Consider the following 20,115-nt stretch of genomic DNA (forward strand, 5'->3'; position numbering starts at 1 on the left):
ACCAAGAGTTAAAACAGATTGCAATGAAGATAAGGACCTTCTAAGTAGTGGCCCAATTGCACCAAATTTCACAGTGTGAACAGATCCTAAGATCATCACTTTACTTTCAGAGTAGGGATGATAGTTAAAAAGGAGTTTTTGGAATTTGAAGTCTCACTAATACCAAACCAAACCAAACCAAACCAAAATGTTCCTATTAAGAACAACTGTATGTATAACAAACTTTGTAATAACCAGAAACACCTTGCTTGTTGATTACTGTTATGCATTTAATGTTCTAAAACCTTTGTGATTATACTGTAAAGCTAAGCAAATCCTGCTAGCAGATGGAAAAATGGAAAAGAAGAATATCATGTATTTAAAAGATCCAGATATTAAGGCATTTGAATTCTGTTAGCAAGCCTAATGATGGAAAAAGAATGTGTACACACACACACACACACACACACACACACACTCTCTCTCTCTCTCTCTCTCTCTCTCTCTCCTTTGCCAAATGGCACTAATGAAATGATCATAAAGCCAGCACTCTACAGCTGGAATGATGTCATTGGTTGTTATGGTCAGACCCTTCCTGTATTTGCTAAAGGGGATTGAAGTCTGCAATATCCTGAGACTCAATACCTGAATACAAATCCTGAAGACGGAAATGGAAAAGCTTCACTTTCTTCCCATGCTCGACATTAATTTCTTCTGCAGAGAAAAAAGTGGTATGTCTGTTTTAATGGTAAATTGCCATTCATTGTAAATGTGTCACATAAAGGAAGTCATAAGTCATTATTACTGACCTATTATGGTTCATTCTATTTTTCTTTTAATTAAATAAAAATGTGCTTTTTGGAATTATCTGCACTTTTTTTCCTGTTTGAACATTATTTTATTGGATCCATGCTGAGTAGGATTCTTTTCTTTTTTTAGTCTCGTTATGAATACTTCTGCAAACATACCATGCAGATATCAGAAACACATATGTTGATTCCAAAGCTGTGCTTCTGCACAAGCAATTTCAACAAATATTTCTCTACAACAATTTATTTTTATGTGTTTTTATTCATAAATAATTTCAATGGGAGTTGAATGAAATGCATATCCCTATACATTTTGTCCTGCATCTTCTAACGAAAAATCAAAAACGTGTGCCACTGGGTTTGAGACACTACAATCTGAAACTGGTCTATCCATGTTGGTCTATATTATTTATTGGTATACAGTGTACCCCTACCTGGTCCTATTCAACATGTGAGGAGAGGAGAGGTTCGTGTTCACAGGAAGTCTGTCCCCATGTCCAACAACTGATTTTCCAGATAAGTTCAATGGAGATAGTACTGCAGCCTAAATGGAATTATAAAACTCATTGCTTAACATGTGATGGCCATTGGATAATCAAATTTCGTGGAGGATAGAATTGATGGCTGTTAACCAAGATAGCTAAACAGAATCTCTACATTAAGTTGACAGTATAATTTATTGGAGGCAGCCAAGAATGGAAACATACTGTTACTTATGCTTGTCAGCTTCTATGAAGTATCTAGGAGCTCCCCTCTTTGCATGTTGAATCAAACCAGGTAAGTAATATGTGAAAAGAGTTCTTGTTGCACTTCCAGGTATTGGGAGAGTGTGGCTGCTTTGCACCTTAGTTGAGCAGTATAACCAGGCTGTTAATAATGGATCACCCTATTTTGCCTAGGCAATGGAAAGTAGTTTTAGCCTCCATACCTGCTGTATCTATCTTAATCTTAAACAATGACTTATTCAACAGAAAATTAAGTTTTAATACTTACTGGATACCTCAACACCTTTTTTTGGTAAAGATTTGAGTAAACTGTCTAACTGCTGTTATTTCAACTCATCTGATGCGTCTTGTAAACAGATACTCTATGTCAAATCATAGAATTAACTAATTGTATTATTTGCATTATGAGTCCCTGCTGAGATTATTGAGTGTGTATAAAGCCAGCAGGCGGGTCTGTCCCGAGAATCCCAGAGTCAGTGAACATTCACAGAAACATTAACATCCTGATAATCCTGAGAAGTACATGCAAATGACATGGGTTTTTAGGGAGAGCAAGTTGTGTGAGGTCAGGATTTTGCAAAAAGAAAAGAAAACAAAAATCCCAATAGACAGACAGACAGACAGACAGACAGACAGACAGACAGACAGACAGACAGACAGACAGATGCCATCGTCATCTCCAACCTATGACGACCCTATGAATGAGTGATCTCCAGAATGTCATATCATTCACAGCCCTGCTCAGCTCTTACAAACTCATGACAATAGCTTCCTTTATTGAATCAATCCATCTCATAATTTTTCTTTCCTCTTTCCTGCTATCTTCAACTTTTCTTAGCATTGTCATTTCCACTGAGCTCATGATATGACAGGCTTAGTTTCACCATTCTTGCTTAAATTCCAGTGTGTATCTCCTAGAGATACTTCAACTATTTCCCTCTAGTGTCTCTCTCTGTAATTCCCTTTTTCTACAGTAGTGATTTTAAAACCAGTGACAGATTTTCCTAGTAGGCTGAAATGTTTTTATACTAGCTTTTCCGATGTCAGATTTGTGCCCATTTATTTTATTTTATTTTATTTATTTTATTATGCAGAACAAAGAGAGGTACTGATGGCTGAGATGATGAACAAGGAAAGGAGATGATGCTGTGTGTGTGACATTTTCCAGATCTGTAATGATGCTGTTGGAGTAGATGTGTAAATCCAACTCAATTTAAGCACTCCTAGAAGCAAAAAAAAGGAGGAGGAGAAGCCAGTGTGAGGCAGTGCATAGATGGTTGAACTGAAACTTGAGAGATTTATAGGTTTTACAGTCTCCAGTGGCCCAAGAAACTCAATGGGTGACATTTGGCCAATAATACTTTTCCAGCCTGTCCAGCCTAAACCGCAGAAGCCTCTGTGCTGCAAGGTCAGAAGGCCAGCAGTCGTAAGATCGAATCCATGCGACAGAGTGAGCTCCCGTTACTTGCCCAGCTCCTGCCAACCTAGCAGTTCGAAAGCATGTAAAAATGTGAGTAGATAAATAGGTACCCCCATGGTGGGAAGGTAACAGCAATTCCATGTCTAGTCACGCTGGCCACATGACCACAGAAACTGTCTTTGGACAAACACTGGCTCTATGGCTTGCAAACGGGGAAGAGCACCACCCCCTAGAGTTGGACACGACTGGACTAAATGTCAAGGGGAACCTTTGCCTTTACTCTAAACACAAAATGAAAAATACAGGCTGAATCAGGATAGTATATATCGCATAAAGAACTTTATCAAATGGTCTGTGGCCCCCTTCAAATGTGCCAGAGCCATAAGGTCCCCCTTGAGAATGGCTGATGTAGGCCATCTAGAGTGCATTGGAAGAAAAGCAGAATACACATGTAATAAATCCATAAATAAAATGAAATGTGGTCATTATCAATATTTTGCACGGTGACTGTTGCTATGGGAAACTTACTCTGGATCTTTCTTTGTTGCTCCAGTTCTTTATTTTAAAGAGGGTTACACACAGAATTTCAATCTTCTAAGTAATTTCATGGTTGGTTTTGGGCGACACTTGATCAAATTACCAGAGATATTTCAGAGAAATAAAAGAAGAAAAAATAAGTGATTGAAGTGACTTTAGATCAATATCTTTTTGCTGATCATCCATCTCCAAGGCAAAATCTTGTTCAATGAAATTCCCCCAGGATATCATATTGAGTCAGTGGCCGCTGACAATTTAACCCTTGAAATGCTGAGGGGTGAGAATGATCAATCAATTGTATTCCATAGTTGGGAATCTGTGATGTCACTTTCATTAACTCCATCATTAGAGTGTGTAGCCAGAGTCCTTAATGGGGGGGGGGGAGAGAGAAATCTAGCAAATAAAATTTTATCTCTTAATGGTTTCTAGGTAAGAATTTCTGATGCAGAAAAATCAATAGCTTCTCTTCGCCAAAAAAAGGATAATGAAACAAATAATTGCTGTTCTATGGGTTTTGTAGATGGCTGTTACTCATAGCCAAAGATAGAAAGAAATGTTAAGATATAATTAAATAAATAATATAGTTGAAGATACTGAAATGTAACTTTCGCAAACCTATAAGGGTGACCAGCAAGACAAAATGTTGTAACAGAGGGTGCATCTATGGGTGTATTTCACTCAGCCACAGCCTTTTCCAAAATATTCCATTTCCTTCCCTCCCTCTATTCAGTCTTCTATGTTTCCCTCCTCCTCTAACAGTCAATACAGTAGGGTTTGTCCACCTTAGAGTCTTTGGAGAAAACATTCTCCCTGAGACCATTTTTCTTAAAGAGTTTTTTTTTTTGAATGGTGGTGGTGGTGATATTTTTACAAACATAGAAGTGCCTGCAAGAGAGAACCAAATCCCACAATTTCATTTCATTTCTCAAAATCCCATCTGCATTTATTTCTGCATTTTACCTAACTTACCCATTTCCTGCCACTGAATAAATTATGTGTGCGCTTTTCCAGTTTTGCTCATTTTAGTCGTTTCCATCCTTAAATGTATTCATGGTTTGTCTACACTTTATTTTTCCCAAACAAAAAGTAAACCTCACAAATGTTGGAATTCTCAAGGTAAGGTGCATTACTTGCTCTGAATCTCAAGAGGTGTGAAAAGTGAATTTCAGCCTGTCAAATGTGATGATTTCCCCCTCATCTCTTGAGCCTTTTGATACCTTCCCCATCAGGACAATGATGTTTCATATTAATATCTCAGACACCTTCAAATATGAAATAAACTACTCCTGTTTTCACTCCCCAGTCACCTCCATGGGTCAAATTGCACCTGGTTTTATAACTGTGATGGTGTTGTGTGGAAGCACCATTTGTGTGAATCAGTGCCTTTAAACCATTGTTCTATATGTAGAAAACCTGATTATAAAAGTGTAGGTGGTTCTAAGAATTTACACAGTCAGCATAGGTGATTTATTTTATTTTACTTTACTTCCTGGCTGCCTTTCAAGTAGATCTTCCAAAGGTGGCTTACAAAATGAAACATACTGTTGTAATATGACTAGAAGACATTCATAAAGCAAAGACAAAACTTTTAAAAACCACAAAAGCAAAATATGTAACAAACAAAACCTTTCTGGTAAAATCTGAAGATGACAAGCATTTAAAAAAACTCTCTTACAAACAACAGATTAAATCTGTGGGATTAATTCTTGGGGGAGAAAATTTCATCAGAAACAGTCTGTAGGCTGCATTTCCTAACTCTTATTTCAATTAATTTGTTAAGACATCATACAGTTTCTTTGTATTTCTGTTCCCCATGAGAGTAGAAAACCAAGAGAAGGGAATAGGGATATGTCGAGACTGTTAAACTGGAAGAGGCACCAATATTACAACATACTGCAGAGCCAATCAACCATTAGATGCTCATCACAGCTGAAAAAAGGGTGCACCACCTCCTTGCCTGACCTACCTCACAAGGCCATAGCTAATGAATGGGCAAATGACCTAGGAAGAAATGGAAAAGATGCCAGCAGCTGAAGCTGCCAGATGGAAAGAAGCAGCAAGAGAAGCGATAGAAGCACTATGTAAGAATCAGATGTGAACCCTGACCAAACTACTACCAGGCAAGAAAGCCACCAGGTATAAGTAGGTCTTCAAGGTGAAGCAGGATGCAGAAGAAGTGGAACACTACAGGGTGAGACTGGTTGCAAATGGTTTCCTGCAGAAGTATGGGGAAGACTACGATGAAACCTTTGTTCCTGTTGTCAGCCACAGCACTATACAAATGCTCCTGGGTGTGATAGCCTTCAGACAGATACAAGTCAAGCACCTAGATGTCAAAAATATGTTTGTACATGGAGAGGTTGCAGAGGAGCAGTACATGGAACAGCCACCCAGCTTCATTAACGAGAAAGATCTTGATTTTGTACAAAACTAAAGAAAGGCATGTGTGCACTGGAGAAAGCAGCTTGGGCCAGGAACAAGAAGCTGAAGAAAATGCAGCAGAATGCAGATCAATGTTTATATACCAGAAGCAGAAAGAGACATTTATTTTTTATTCCTGCCTATGTTGATGACCTAACTGTAGATACTCAAGAGTAACAGGAGTTCAAAGAAATTGTATGCCATCTTAACAAATAAACTGAAATTAAAGACTTAGGGGATGCAACACACCATGTGGTCATAGAAAGGGAAGTAGATGGCTCATATTTGCTGAACCAGTAACAAAAGATTAGTGAATTTGTGGAGATACTAGGTCTACAAGATGCGTACACTTTTGCAATGCCCATGAGAACAGATTTTCTGAAAGACAGAGGAGAGTGGCCATCTACCCATTGATAGCAAATAGAGAACAGCTACTGTATAGGAAAGCTTTTGTACTTAATAACCACTATGAGACCTGACAATCCTGTGTCCCAAGGTAGTTACCCAGTCACAATCTTGTGCAATAGAGTAAGCAGCAGTGGACTTCCATTTTAATTATGGTAATACTGTAATGTCTAATTGTGATAATATTTACAAATAGTAGTTTAAATTAATGCAAATTAATTAAATTAATGCAAAATTTTCCTCCCATTCACGAAGAATGTCCTTCATTTTGGTGTTCTTTGTTCTCCATGTTCTCTTTTTGGGTGCCACCCTATCCTATCCCTCTCTTTAAATCTCACTACAATACCTGGCATGTAGCTAACTTCTAGTCCCCCTGGGCAAACCTGTTGAACTTTTGACTTGTATAGGTAAGATGACAGTAATTCAAGCAGTAGAAAATACATGCATTCTGTTACCTTTCTGCTCTCTAAAGGCTCATGGTGGCATTCTAATCATGGGAAAATACTAATGCCTTGTAAAACTAGAAGTCTTTAAAGCTTCATCAGGAAATTGAACATCCACTGAAATTTACTGCGTGGAAGCACACCTAAAGCGACAATAACCAGCAACTACTGTTTTGTTTTTCTTGAATACGACCAGAGATAAACATCACATTAAATGGCATTCCTTATTCTCAGGGCCTTTCCTAATTATAACTTTATCCAGTGGTGTAAGCAGGAAAAAAAATTGCACAATCTTGTTGCCTTTTCGTCTTCTTCCATTCAACTTACATCCAGAGCCTCAGCTTAACATTCCACTCTTTTGGCCATATCCCTCATTTCAAGAAAGAAATAAGAATATTGCACGCAGTTCCTATATGCTTTTCTTCATACATAAAAAGGCTTCTTATAGACTAGGTCATATGGGAAACAGCAATGGAGGTGTCATCTGGCAACACATATATCCCAATGTAGCTCTGTTCACAACCAAACCTGTTCTAAACTATTAACAGAGACTACAACCAACAGAGCAGAAAATCCATCTGTCTGGGGGAAGGCAAATTTACCACTCCAGATTACATGATAAAACTCACTTGTTGGCTTCCATTTTAATTTATTGAAAAAAATGTTTATTTGTTCAAATGATATCCCACCTTTCCTGTGGGAGGCTCAAGGTGGGTGTTCATGACTGCTCCTCTCTGTTTTTCTCTCACAGCAACCTGGTGATGATTTCAACTTTAAATGTCACTCTCGGTCCAACACTCTAACCATTTCACAGCCCCGGCTTTCTTACGAAAGTGACCAGTCCCAACCTAGGCTTATTGTAGGCATCCTTCAGTCTTGAGAGACTATGGTAACGTGCTCTAAATAGAGGTCTTGGAACAGCATCTAATGTGGCTGAGAAGGCCATTTTGAGAGTGACAATCCATTCCACACTGAAGACAGTCTGTCCCCTGTCCAGCTTCCTGATTTTGCTGGTTTCGGGACTGCCTCTTTGCCTCAGCCTGCTGGACAAGGGTCTCTTCAAAATGGGACAGGCCAAGAAGCACCGCCTGCCTCTGGGTTGGACGCTCAGATGTCAAACAGATTAACCACAGCAGACCAATGGTTAAAGAATGAAAAATTATATTCTCTTTATTACAAAGTAACATCAACTTGGGAACAGATCTAAGCTTCAGTTCTTCTCCAATTACAATCCAACAGGCCAACAACACACCATCTTTCTTCCGTTACACCTTCCTTCTCTTTCGTTCATCCTTCTAGCCTCCCTTCAGGCTCCAGGATAGGCTGGCTACATGTACCACCCAGCCGATCACCTTGCTTCCTAGTTCCAAAGGAGATTGGACAGGGTTTCCATCACAATTGTTGAAGACTGAGCCAGACATACATCTTGATACATAGCTTCCAGCTACGTATCAACAGTGATGGGGATCCCTATAAATTCTTATAAGAAACAAAGCACATATAAGTGATGTTTACTCTCTTTTCTTCCTCAGACAGACCAGAGCCCATTTTTCTCCCCTCTCTCTAAGCTAGGATAAAAACAAGAGCAAAAAACCAAAAAAACAAACAAACAAAAACAAAAAGGCTTGTGGCAACTTCGATACTAACAAGACATGATGTTCTTGGTGTTCTCGTAAAATCTGCCATGGCCAATTGTAGCTAATCAATGAGATGCTGGGGCATTTCTTGGTCATGAGGCAGGCCATGCACCTCATTGTGCAAGCGAGGTAATGCTTGGCATCTTATCAATTAGCTGTAATTAACTGCAGCAAATTGCACAAAACCTGTATAAATACCAATAGGATTACAAATGTGGACTTCTTTCAGCATGAGATATTATGGATTATATTCTACAGTACTTCAAATGGAAAAATCACATATTAAGGCCACAGTGTGCATGACTATGTGTGAGACAAGGCCACATATGAAATACAGAAGGTGTCAAGTACATTGTTACCACTGATAATGAACTTCACAAATTTTATTACAAAAACATAGTAGCAATAGGTAAAATAAAAATGTCTGTTGACTAGCCTACAGTGGTAAGACTTTAGTCTTTCAATTGCTAAAGCAATAAGTTCTGCTTGGGCTCAGGATAGAGCTTTACCCAGATGATAATTTTGGAGGTATAAAGAAGTTGGTATTAAAACACAGATAATTAATATATATAGTTATTCAAGAATGCCCAGTCTTTGTTTTAGCCTTTAGATGCTGTAACAGGCAGCCCTGACCTCACCTGTCCGTCACAGCTGGGCAGTGAATCATCAGCCAATGGGGTGACGGAGGGTGGGGCTGACGAGGGAGGAGCTGAAAAAAAGGGGGGTGAAGAGAGTGAGAGAGATCAGATCTGGAGTGTGAGAGAGAAAGAGCTTGTTTAGAGGCCTGCGTGCCTAAGTGGTCAGTGAGGGAAGTCTGTGATTGATTAAATAAGATACAGTTATTGACATCTTGATTGGCTAATTGTGATTTACATATTTTATTTTGTTATTTCAATAAACCTGTTTTGTTTTGAAGGAAACCTTTGTCCTTAAATAGTCATTACAATTGGTGGCAGCAAGTGTGAAGTAGTGTGGTGGGCATTCTGAGAGGCCTGAGTTGGCAGTGACATCAGAGTGGCCTGCCACGTTTGTTTTAGCCTTTAGATGCATTCTGTATTTTATGGATATAGCCCATTTCAGCTTTCCTTTTTCAGATCTTTTGAAATTCTATTTTTCTACAATGGACCTTTGAGATCAGTGAAACCGATATATTTTTGCTCTGAGTTTTTGTCTATTTTCTTTCTTTCTTTCTTTCTTTCTTTCTTTCTTTCTTTCTTTCTTTCTTTCTTTCTTTCTTTCTTTCTTTTCTTTTCTTTCTTTCTTTCTTTCTTTCTTTGGTCAGATTTGTGTCTATTTATTTGTCGAGACTGCCCTGTTTGTTCTCTGTGGAATGTGGAGGGATACTGCTAACTGACAATTATACACATCACATTCTGGTACCACTAAATGAGTCTCCCTGTAACGTTGTGGGGTAACATCGTAAGGCCATGCTACATGTGAATAGAACTTTTAGTTTGGCTCACAGTGCATCTAATTTAAAGTATTAGTTAATTTTCAAGTTGGGAAAGATTATGCACTTGAAAGATAACAAGCATCAATCACTTCTTTGGTCCTTACTTTGATGGAAGAAATATATTAGAATATCTCAGATATAGTTGTTCTATTCACATGCAGCCCCCATATTCCCTAATTATCTACTCCGGAGGGCCAGGAATTCTAACATAACGGAGTTCTGAGTGTTGCAGAGGAGTAAAGAAGAATATTCCACTGCATATGCAAAGGGTTGTATGGAAAGAGAGGAAATTGCCTCCTCCCAAGGTTTGCTGTCAGACTTTGTCTATTAGCACAAAAACCCAGTGGTTTGTGAAACAGGATAGATAGATAGATAGATAGATAGATAGATAGATAGATAGATAGATAGATAGATAGATAGATAGATAGATAGATAGATAGATAGATAGATAGATAGATAGATAGATAGATAGATATAGATAGACAGACAGACAGACAGACAGACAGACAGACAGACTGACTGACTGACTGACTGACTGACTGACTGACTGACTGACTGACTGACTGATTTCTAGGAACTTTTTCTGTTTTGTAGTCCATGGCAAACAAACAAACTGAATGAATGAATGAATGAATGAATGAATGAATGAATGAATGAATGAATGAATGAATGAATGAATGAATGAATCTCTGTGTCCTTGTGTAAGTTCTGGGAGACATGTGCATAATGTGTTGGCACACTTTGATCTTCCAGCAATCTGCAATTTTGTATTAGCACATCAGTTTATTTATGTTCTTTTTAGAGGTGTACAATGCTATAAATCCACTGACATCCCCAGCATTCATTAGCTCGTGGTTTTGTTTTTTGTTTTTTTTTTTGCTTGGTTGGTAAGAAATATTTCAATAGGTATACATCTAGATCTGCATTTCTCTAAAATGTTAGCTGCCAATGGATGTTTCATAGAGAGATTTTTCAAGTCCAGAGGACTCCCAGACTCCCCCCCCCCCACCTTCTGAATTCACTGTTGGTGGATGCTCTGCAACTTAGAGACCCCATGGAACATGCAGGGTTAACCTGTGAAATCAAGATTTTCACTGTGCAACCGCAAGCTGTCACCCAGGAAAGCGGCATACAATGCATCTGTGAAATGTGTGAAAAGAAGTCTAGGAATTCGGTTAATTAACCACATCAGTTTCTTAACGTGATCAATTTTAATTAAACTGAATTTTAATAGAGATCTGTGTAGTCTGTAGAGAGCAATTGCTAATTCTACAAAGCATGTGCTGCTTTTCACTTCAGATTTGCTCCCATCTAATTAATATGGATAGGGCATTAAGCCTTTTTGGACTCTGGTGGTTTTCATTTCATGACTATTAATGATTTTAATGAACTGAACTAATTCAGTAGTTTTCATCCCAGCGTTTCAGAGCTTTGTTCATCACAAATTTCAAGTTTATAATTGGTTTCCAGGTCTTAACAGTGGTCATTGATCAGCTCCAGCAGTTCCTTTTACAACCCAGTAAGAACACAAGAAAAGCTTTTAACTCTTTGCTAGCCCAAACCTTCGTTAATGCTGGTGCAGCAGCAACAGCAGCTGTACTAAAAAGATACAAGGCTGGCTGAATGGACATGAAAAATGGCCTTGATGTTCTGTCCAGGGAAGTGGCACTGCCTGGAAATTTAATGGCAAATGCATCCTGGAATATAAAAGCATGATCAAGCAAAATTAAAGAACCCTTCCAGAGCAAGTCAAAGAAAAGTACAGATAAGAAGGCTTACTTATAAGGAATTATAATAAGTTTTACCTGGTCAAAAATCTGGATGCGGTCCTGAAACAATAACTTGAATGAAAACAGCTCTGGCCAAAAAAAGAGCATTGGTGTTTGTGGTGGATTGCCATTGATAAGATCTGCATTTTCAGGGCTGCTTTGCACTGGAATAAAGGAGAGTCTGGCACTGAGAAACAGAAAGGCAATAACATGTCAAGTACACCTACTGTGCTCTAGAAATGAAACACATTCTATGTGAAATGCTGAACTGCTGCCAAAAGAGAGGGCTGCCCATCTCAAAGCCTATCTGCCTGTATGCTGAGTGCTTTGTTGTCTGCTTCATCAACAGGTATCAATGGCATGAAATGGAAGCCTGGAAACAGTAAGCATCATAATGCAAGCTTCAGAATAAATGATCTGTTAAATGTTGCTCCTCTGAATATCCAACTACACAATACATTAAACACATATTATTCATCTTTCTAAAAACAGACACTCCAAATGTGTGATGGTTGATTCTAAATTATTGATCTGCATTGGGACAAGTTTACACAATAGAGGAAGGTGGGATGGCTCACTTGCTGAGCCGGGGGGGGGGGCTCAACTCAACCCCCCTATGCTTCATTCAGTATAGGAAGAAGTTTAATCTATCCCCGTTGTTGTTGTTGTTTAGTCGTTAAGTCGTGTCTGACTCTTCGTGACACCATGGACCAGAGCATGCCAGGCTCTCCTGTCTTCCACTGCCTCACGGAGTTTAGTCAAATACATGTTGGTAGTTTCGGTGACACTATCCAACCATCTCATCCTCTGTCATCCCCTTCTCCTCTTGCCTTCATACTTTCTCAACATCAGGGTCTTTTCCAAGGAGTCTTCTCTTCTCACGAGATGGCCAAAGTATTGGAGCCTCAGCTTCAGGATCTGTCCTTCCAGTGAGCACTCAGAGTTGATTTCCTTCAAAATGGAGAGGTTTGTTCTGCTAGCAGTCCAGGGGACTCTCAAGAGTCTCCTCCACCACCACAATTCAAAGGCATCAATCCCCAGCTGGTTTTAAATCTGGTTTTCTTTGCTTAAAATATTTTTACCCTATTTTTCTCCTTAAAAAGGATCCAAGGCTGCTAACCTTATTAAAAGACAATATGTAAAACTAAAACATTTTGGTATACAAATATTAAAAAGAGCCAAGCAAATACCACACTAAAATGGTAAACAAAAGTAACAACAAAAACATATTCAAAGCACAACAAGCCATTAAAAAACCGCACCCAGACAAAACCCCACTGAGGGAAAGCTTGCCTGAAGAGAAAGATCTTTGCCTGCTTGCGGAAGGACAGCAAAGATGAGGCCAGCTTAGCTACTTGTGGGACTTTGTGCTCCAAAGTCGGGGAGCAGCAACAAAGAAGGGCCCTTTTGCTCACCACTGTAACATAAAAAACAGACTGGGAAGCTTGAAGCCATGTTGGTCCCAATCCAGGCTGAGGTTATGCACATTAATTCTAGAGCTAAAATAAATGCCTGCATGTGGTTAACAGAGCATATTGTTCAACCCTGTCTCTCATTTTTTAAAATAACATTTTGCATTAATTTGTGACTCTGTCCTCAGAAGACAATGTACATAAAAACTGTATGCTTTTCCATGTCTATTTCTCACAGTGTATATACATTTTGTACATGTTTTTGTTACAATACAGTGGTGCCTCGCTTAACGACGATAATCCGTTCCAGGAAAATCGCCATTAAGCGAAAACATCGTAAAGCGAAAATAAAAACCCCATTGAAATGCATTGAAACCCATTCAATGCATTCCAATGGGGTAAAAACGAAGATCCTCCATACAGCAGCCATTTTCACTGCCTGTGTAGTGAGGAATCTGTCCCTAAACACAGCGGGGAGCCATTTTAATCACCCGGCGGCCATTTTGAAACCACCGATCAGCTGTTCAGAAAACGTCGTTTTGCGAAGAATCGGTTCCCGATTCGCAATTGTGATCGCAAAAAGATCGTCATTAAGCAGTTTCATCGTAATGTGGGGCAATCGTAAAGCGAGGCACTACTGTATTCATTTTGCAAAGCAGTACATTTCTCACATGCTGTTTGTACTTTCTGCCCGCCTATATTTAAAATTTTTGTATGCACTTATTTTTGTACTTATTATTTTCATTGCTTCTTGGCTACAAGAATTGCATCACTCAGTTTTGGAAGGTGAGAATTCAAGGAGCGAGAATTTATTAAATACTTACTGAAATTGGAACACAACAACATTTTCCCTATCCCTAGCCAGGGCAAGCAAGAAAATGCTCTGATATGCAGATGATACCATTCTGATGGTAGAAAGTGAGGAGGAATTAAAGAACTTCGTAATGAGGGTGAAAGAGGAGAGTGCAAAAACCGGTCTGAAGCTGAACATAAAAAAACCTAAGATCATGGCCACAGTTCCCATCACCTCCTGGCAAATAGAAGGGGAAGATATGGAGGCAGTGACAGATTTTACTTTCTTGGGCTCCATGATCACTGCAGATGGAGACAGCAGCCACGAAATTAAAAGACGCCTGCTTCTTGGGAGGAAAATGATGACAAACCTTGACAGCATCTTAAAAAGCAGAGCCATCACCTTGCCGACAAAGGTCCACATAGTCAAAGCTATGGTTTTTCCTGTAGTGATGTATGGAAGTGAAAGCTGGACCATAAAGAAATATGCAAATACAGTGGTGCCTTGTTTAACGAGCACCTCGGTTAACGACGAATCTGCATAGCGACGGATTTTTTGTGATCGCAAAAGCGATTGCATTGCAATGTTTTTAATGGTAAAAATTTGCTTTGCGATGATCGGTAAGCTGTTTCCCTTACCGATTTTCGCATAGTGATATTTTAAAAACAGCTGATTGGCAGTTCCAAAATGGCCACCGGAAAAAAATGTCCGCCCGCTGTGTTTTCACGCCGATTCCTCGCATACCGGGCAGTGAAAATGGCGGCCATATGGAGGATTTTCGCTTAAAGGTGAGTTTTAAGCCCATAGGAACGCATTAAACTGGGTTTAATGCATTCCTATGGGCTTTTTCTTTTCACATAGCGACGAATCCGGATAGCGACAATATTTCCAGAACGGATTATCGTCGCTATGTGGGGCACCTCTGTAATGGTATACTTAGATCTTAGAAAAAATCTAAGTGTCCCTATGGAACTGAGCTCCAGATGCTAGGAACAGTCCTATGTATAATGGATTTCCTTTGCTCAAGTTGTTCTAGTTTTCTTCTTTTGCCTTTACCAATAATGAAAGAACAAAATAGCACAGCTCTTTTTGTTTGGTCTGGTTTTTAAATGTTGCTTTTGTTTTCCTTTTCATAGCCAGTCTTCTATTTCTTCTTGAACATTTATTTATTTATTTATTTATTTATTTATTTATTTATTTATTTATTTATTTATTTATTTATTTATTTATTTATTTATTTATTTATTTATTAAATTTATATCGCACCCATCTAGACCGAAGTCTACTCTGGGCAGCTAATATACTGTATTAATAGTTAGAGTTCATAATTCTGCAATTGCTTTAAAATCAATTACAATTATGTCTAGAATCTGTTGTTCTAACACAGATAAAATTATTGCCCTATTCTCCGCAATCATTTGTTGTATCTATTTTATAAGTACTTTTTGAGAAAAGCTAAGAATGAACCGGGAGTAGAATGATTCTGGACTTTTTGTTCCCGGTAAAAAGAGGGGGAACTATTAAGAGGGGGAAATGTGATTACTGAAAATTAATGAAAATGTGAGCAATAAACCCATATGGGCACATGAGAAATAAATCCTACCAATAAATTGGTTCACTTCTGCTAAAGAATAGCAGGCACTGGTACTGATTAGCAGTATGTGTGCAGAGCAATCATTTATGAGAAATTTGAATCATTCTGATTAGCTGTCTTATGGAAAGTGGATGTGGAATGAATTAGCAAATCAGGGTGGGGTTGTTGTTTTTTTTTTAATTGTCTAAAGTCACATAGACCAAATCCAAAACTTTTGTGTTGATGTGTTCATCCTCACTGCCGCCGCCGCTGCCACCTTGGGCTCCCCACTGCCACTGCAGCCTCTGATGATGACATTGCCAGTGCGGCCACCATCTCCAATCAGTTCGCTCTGCTGGATGGGGACAGGGAGGCGGCAACAGAGAGAATGGAAAGGAAGGAGCAGGGAGATGAGAGGGAAAAGGATGGAAAGGAGAAGAGGGAGTGAGAGTGGGAGTGCATGGTGATAGCTGACTGAGGTGTGGGCAGGTGGGTGAGTGATTGGGGGATGATTGGGGGTAGGGTGAGTGGGCAAGCGAGGAGGCAAGTGATCGACTGGAGCAGAAAAGTAATCGGGCAGGCAGGTAAGCAAGTGAGGAGGGCAAGCAGACAAGTGGGGAGCGAGTGAGCAGGCAGGCTTTGAATGTATTTTTGGTATTGGTTCTGTTTACCACCTTTTACTGTGGTATTTCTTTGATCCTTGTTGGTATTTATATACTTATTGTGTTTTGCTTTAAATATAGTCTTTGAATGATGTAGGCTAACTTGATTCTGTTTACCATCTTTTACTGTGGTTTCTTAAAATCCTTGTTAGTATTTGTATACTTACTGGGTTTTGCTTTAAATATTGTTTTTGAATGATATAGGCTAACTTGGGCTTTTTTTCAGGGGAAAGACAAGGTCCATCAATCAATCAATCAATCAGATTACAGGACTTACTGATGGCATTCTGTTGAGTATAGTAGGTGCAACTAGGCATGATGCGTGTAAATGAGACTAATTGCTTCAGATAATTCACTGGTGGTGCAATGCTTGGGTCTAGGATTGCTAACTGGCTGTTTGAAGATAGCTCTAAAAAGTAGTCTCTGTAAATTGGTAGACTGACCTAATATAAGCAAGCAACTCTTATTGTCCCTGGAGAGATTTTATTCTTACTCTGCATACTCAATACTGACTTATCCAGATGAGTACTCTGTTTACTGTTTGTTGTGCAATGTATGGCAAGTTGTTCTCCAAAAGGCACATTATTTGTTCCCGTAAAGGCAAGATCTTCCACAATAATACCCCCACATGACAGCAGCTAGCTTGTTATGATAATTCTTTGGCCGGTGCTGAAAATATCTGGAATCAGCAAACTCATTTTGATGTACTTTGGGGTATCGGCTGTTGTAAAGTGGTATTGTTCTTGACACCTAGGAAATCCTCCTATTGGCAGCACTCTAAAAGGCAACTCTTAGAGAGGGATGAAGAATCTCTGGCCCTCTCAACGTTGTGGACTTTGAATCCCATAATCCCTTATCATAAGCCATGTTGATGAGAGTTAGAGTCCAAAGTATCTGAAGGACTGAATTCTCATGCTTGCCGTATGGTTATTTGCCAAAAGAAACGGTCCCTAATGCCCTAAGACTGGCATAAGAAACAAATCACCCCATTACTCCTGGCCGAATATTGCCATATCCTTATTCCATTACACTGCTATTCTCCTCTGTTCTGCCTCCTTTTCTCTAATTTCCCTCTTTAGAGCAGCTCCCTTCCATCACATTCTGCGCCATTCCAGAGTGTTCCCTGGGAGAACACCCCCTCCTTGCCCTGTTCCTTTTCTATGTCTTTGGAGGTGAAGAACAAGGACATATGAAAAGGGTACAGAGAAAATGGACAAAATACAAACAGCTAATTCCACACTTAAAAATGCAAAATTGCTATCTGAACAAGAAATATGGTTTGCCTGCCTCAGTCTCAAGATATTACCATACTAAACGTACATTATCATATACATTTTGCTAACAAAGCTGGGGAGAGATATTTTTATGGGCTACAAGTTCTGGGGGCAATGTTTCCAAGTTCTGACATGATAAATAAGTGGGGTGGAGTGAAGAATTAACCCAGAAGAAAATTAGAGGGCCATTTTGGTTTGCAAGCAGTAAAGTTACCATTCTGTTTTTGTTCTTGAAAATTCTGAAAACATGCAGCAGACATACTGTAGACATGGACCTGAATCAGAAAATGCATTTGACATTTGCATTCAATCATGTCATATTTATTATATGCATTACATAAAAGATATGGTCCATGTGATGTTTGTGGGTGCCTCCATAAATCATTATGTATACCATGTGGCCAGCCAGCGTGGATCACATTTCACAAGAAAATATCTTTTCTTCTCTGTAAATTCTAATGCCATAGCACAATTTGGTCTCAAATTCATTGTCTGCAGTTTTTCACTAGGTGGCACTGATGTAGCCCAATGCCCCTACACGGGATATTTTAAAGCATCTACAGCAACTCGCATCCCCCCTCCCACCCTCCTCCTGCAACTGACATGTCTTTCAGTGGTACCACAGCAGTAATATGATCAGGTTTTTCTTCCCACTCTATTCATTTTTGCCATCTGCTCTAGGAAGAATGACCCAGACTCAGTCAATCGCTAACAAACAAAATTCCAAGCAGATACATGAGATGTGCAGTGCAACCTTATGTGTCTACTCAGAGGTAAGCAATTCCTGAGTTCAAAGGAAGTCTTTCCCAGATAAATCTGCATATTAGGGCTGGCGGAAATGCAGCCCTCCAGATGTTGTTGGATTGAAAATTTCATAACCTCTAGCCATTATAACCAGTGGCTAAAGAATGGTGAGGTAGTCCAAAAACATCTGGATGAGTCTTCCCAACCTGGGATGCATAGTTGCAGCCCAACAGCTCACACCTATACCAGTCTACTCACAAGTAACTCCCACTGAATTAATTGGGACAAGTAAGTAGAGGATTGTGGCCTCATTTACTTAACTCTTGCACACATTTTCGATTGTATTAAAATGTTACTTGCTTTCTCATCTGAATATCATAAACCACATGCCTAATATGCTTTCTGCCTTAAGCTTTTTCTCAGAGGATAGAAAACCCCGGTACCTCTGTTATTTCCACAGTGACCCAGCTCTAAAAGGAGGTGCTGACTTCTACAAGGGTTTGTATGACATCTCTGTAGGAATCAGTCACTCCTTTATGCTGCCAGTTTTTTAAACAAAACAAACATTAACACAGATGCCAGATTTTTCTTAAGAATTTATGTGTTGGGATTACCATTTATACTACTTGGATACTTACTCTAGGTTCCTGCCAGTTGCTGGACTTCTTCCTGGTTTCTCTTCTGCAGTGTTTTTCTTTTGATCTGGTCCAGTGAATCTGCGCAGCTGTGGTCTCCCTGCCCCCTCCCACCTCTTCTGCAATATTGATGTTGGTTGTTGGGGGGGGGGAACAGAGAGTAAGTGATTAAACTACACTTCCAGCATGAATCAATTGAATTTTGGAGCCAATGATCTCAATCTTACTGAACTTAACCACAAATACTGAAAACATACGAAGCATTTATTTGTGGCAAATTTACATTCTGTTGCTTTAGAGGCCCTTCCTCATGACTCACTTTTGATATGTCTGGACTGTAATCTACAGAACAGGCTCCTTATGTTGCCTTAGGAGGTCAAGGCAGCATTATAGCTGAACATAATGAAACTGGCCTTGTTAGGCATAATTTTAACTATGGTTTAGCAGAGAAGGTGACAAATTCCAGAGGTCTGGGGGCTACATGTTCTACACTTCTGGTCTCAGAAGAAAACTCCTTGACATAAAATAGGCAAGGGGGAAGTGAAACAGCCTGTAGCATGAACACTTACATGGATATGATGTGATTTTTTTTTGTTTTAAAAATTGAAGTCTGTAAGTGAGCCTCAGAATGATGAGCTCTGCCCTTCCTGTTCCCTCCATCAATGCAGCTTCAAGCAGCAACTGCAAGCAGAAGATCAGAAGATTCTGCTTCTGTTTTGCCCCAACCACCATTACTCATCAGCTTACTTTATTTATTTATTTTAAATATTTTACAGTGCCTTTCTCCTTAAGAAGGACCCAATGTGGCTTACATCATTCGAAGACAATATTAGAAGCTAAAAACAGTAAGTATACAAATACTAAAAAGAATCAGATACCACCACTAAATGAAGGTAAACAAAAGCAACATCAAAAAGGCACTCAAAGCAGTAAGGTACAATCATCTGTTTTAAGAACCCCACTCGGGCAGTCAGTCATTAAGGGAAAGACCTATCAGCAGCCTTTGATACTTTCAACCACGGTATCCTTCTGGGGAGGTTCTATGGGTTGGGGATCAGAGGTCAGGCCTTGGCCTGGCTCTAGTTCTTCCTGGAGGACTGCCCTCAGAGAGTACAGCTTGGGGAGATACTGTCCACTCCGTGGACTCTCAATTGCAGAGTCCCACAGGGGTCAATCATCTCCCCAATGCTATTTAATATCTATATGAGGCCACTGGGGGAGGTCATCAGGAGTTTTGGAGCTTTGTATCACCAATACGCAGATGACATCCAGCTCTATCTCTCCTTCCACCCCTCTGCAAAGGATGCCATCCCGTCCCTTGATTGCTGTCTGGGCGATGTGCTGGGATGGATGAGGGGAAATAGACTGAGGCTGAATCCGGACAAGATAGAAATTCTGCAGGTAGGGGCCCCTAGTGTTTGTGA

At 39.5% G+C, this 20,115-nt stretch overlaps 1 long non-coding RNA gene across 1 annotated transcript; it reads right to left on the reverse strand.

Annotated features, from left to right (window-relative positions):
• Positions 1-904: 904 nt before the first annotated feature.
• LOC110080049 (uncharacterized) lies at positions 905-19,148 on the reverse strand. Its single transcript, XR_012081563.2, has 3 exons — positions 18,695-19,148; positions 11,635-11,785; positions 905-8,099 (listed from the first exon to the last, which is right to left on the reverse strand). It is a non-coding gene; the product is annotated as an uncharacterized LOC110080049 (long non-coding RNA).
• Positions 19,149-20,115: the final 967 nt, after the last annotated feature.

Source organism: Pogona vitticeps, chromosome 1 (assembly GCF_051106095.1).
Source record: "Pogona vitticeps strain Pit_001003342236 chromosome 1, PviZW2.1, whole genome shotgun sequence".
Classification (NCBI taxonomy): domain Eukaryota; kingdom Metazoa; phylum Chordata; class Lepidosauria; order Squamata; family Agamidae; genus Pogona; species Pogona vitticeps.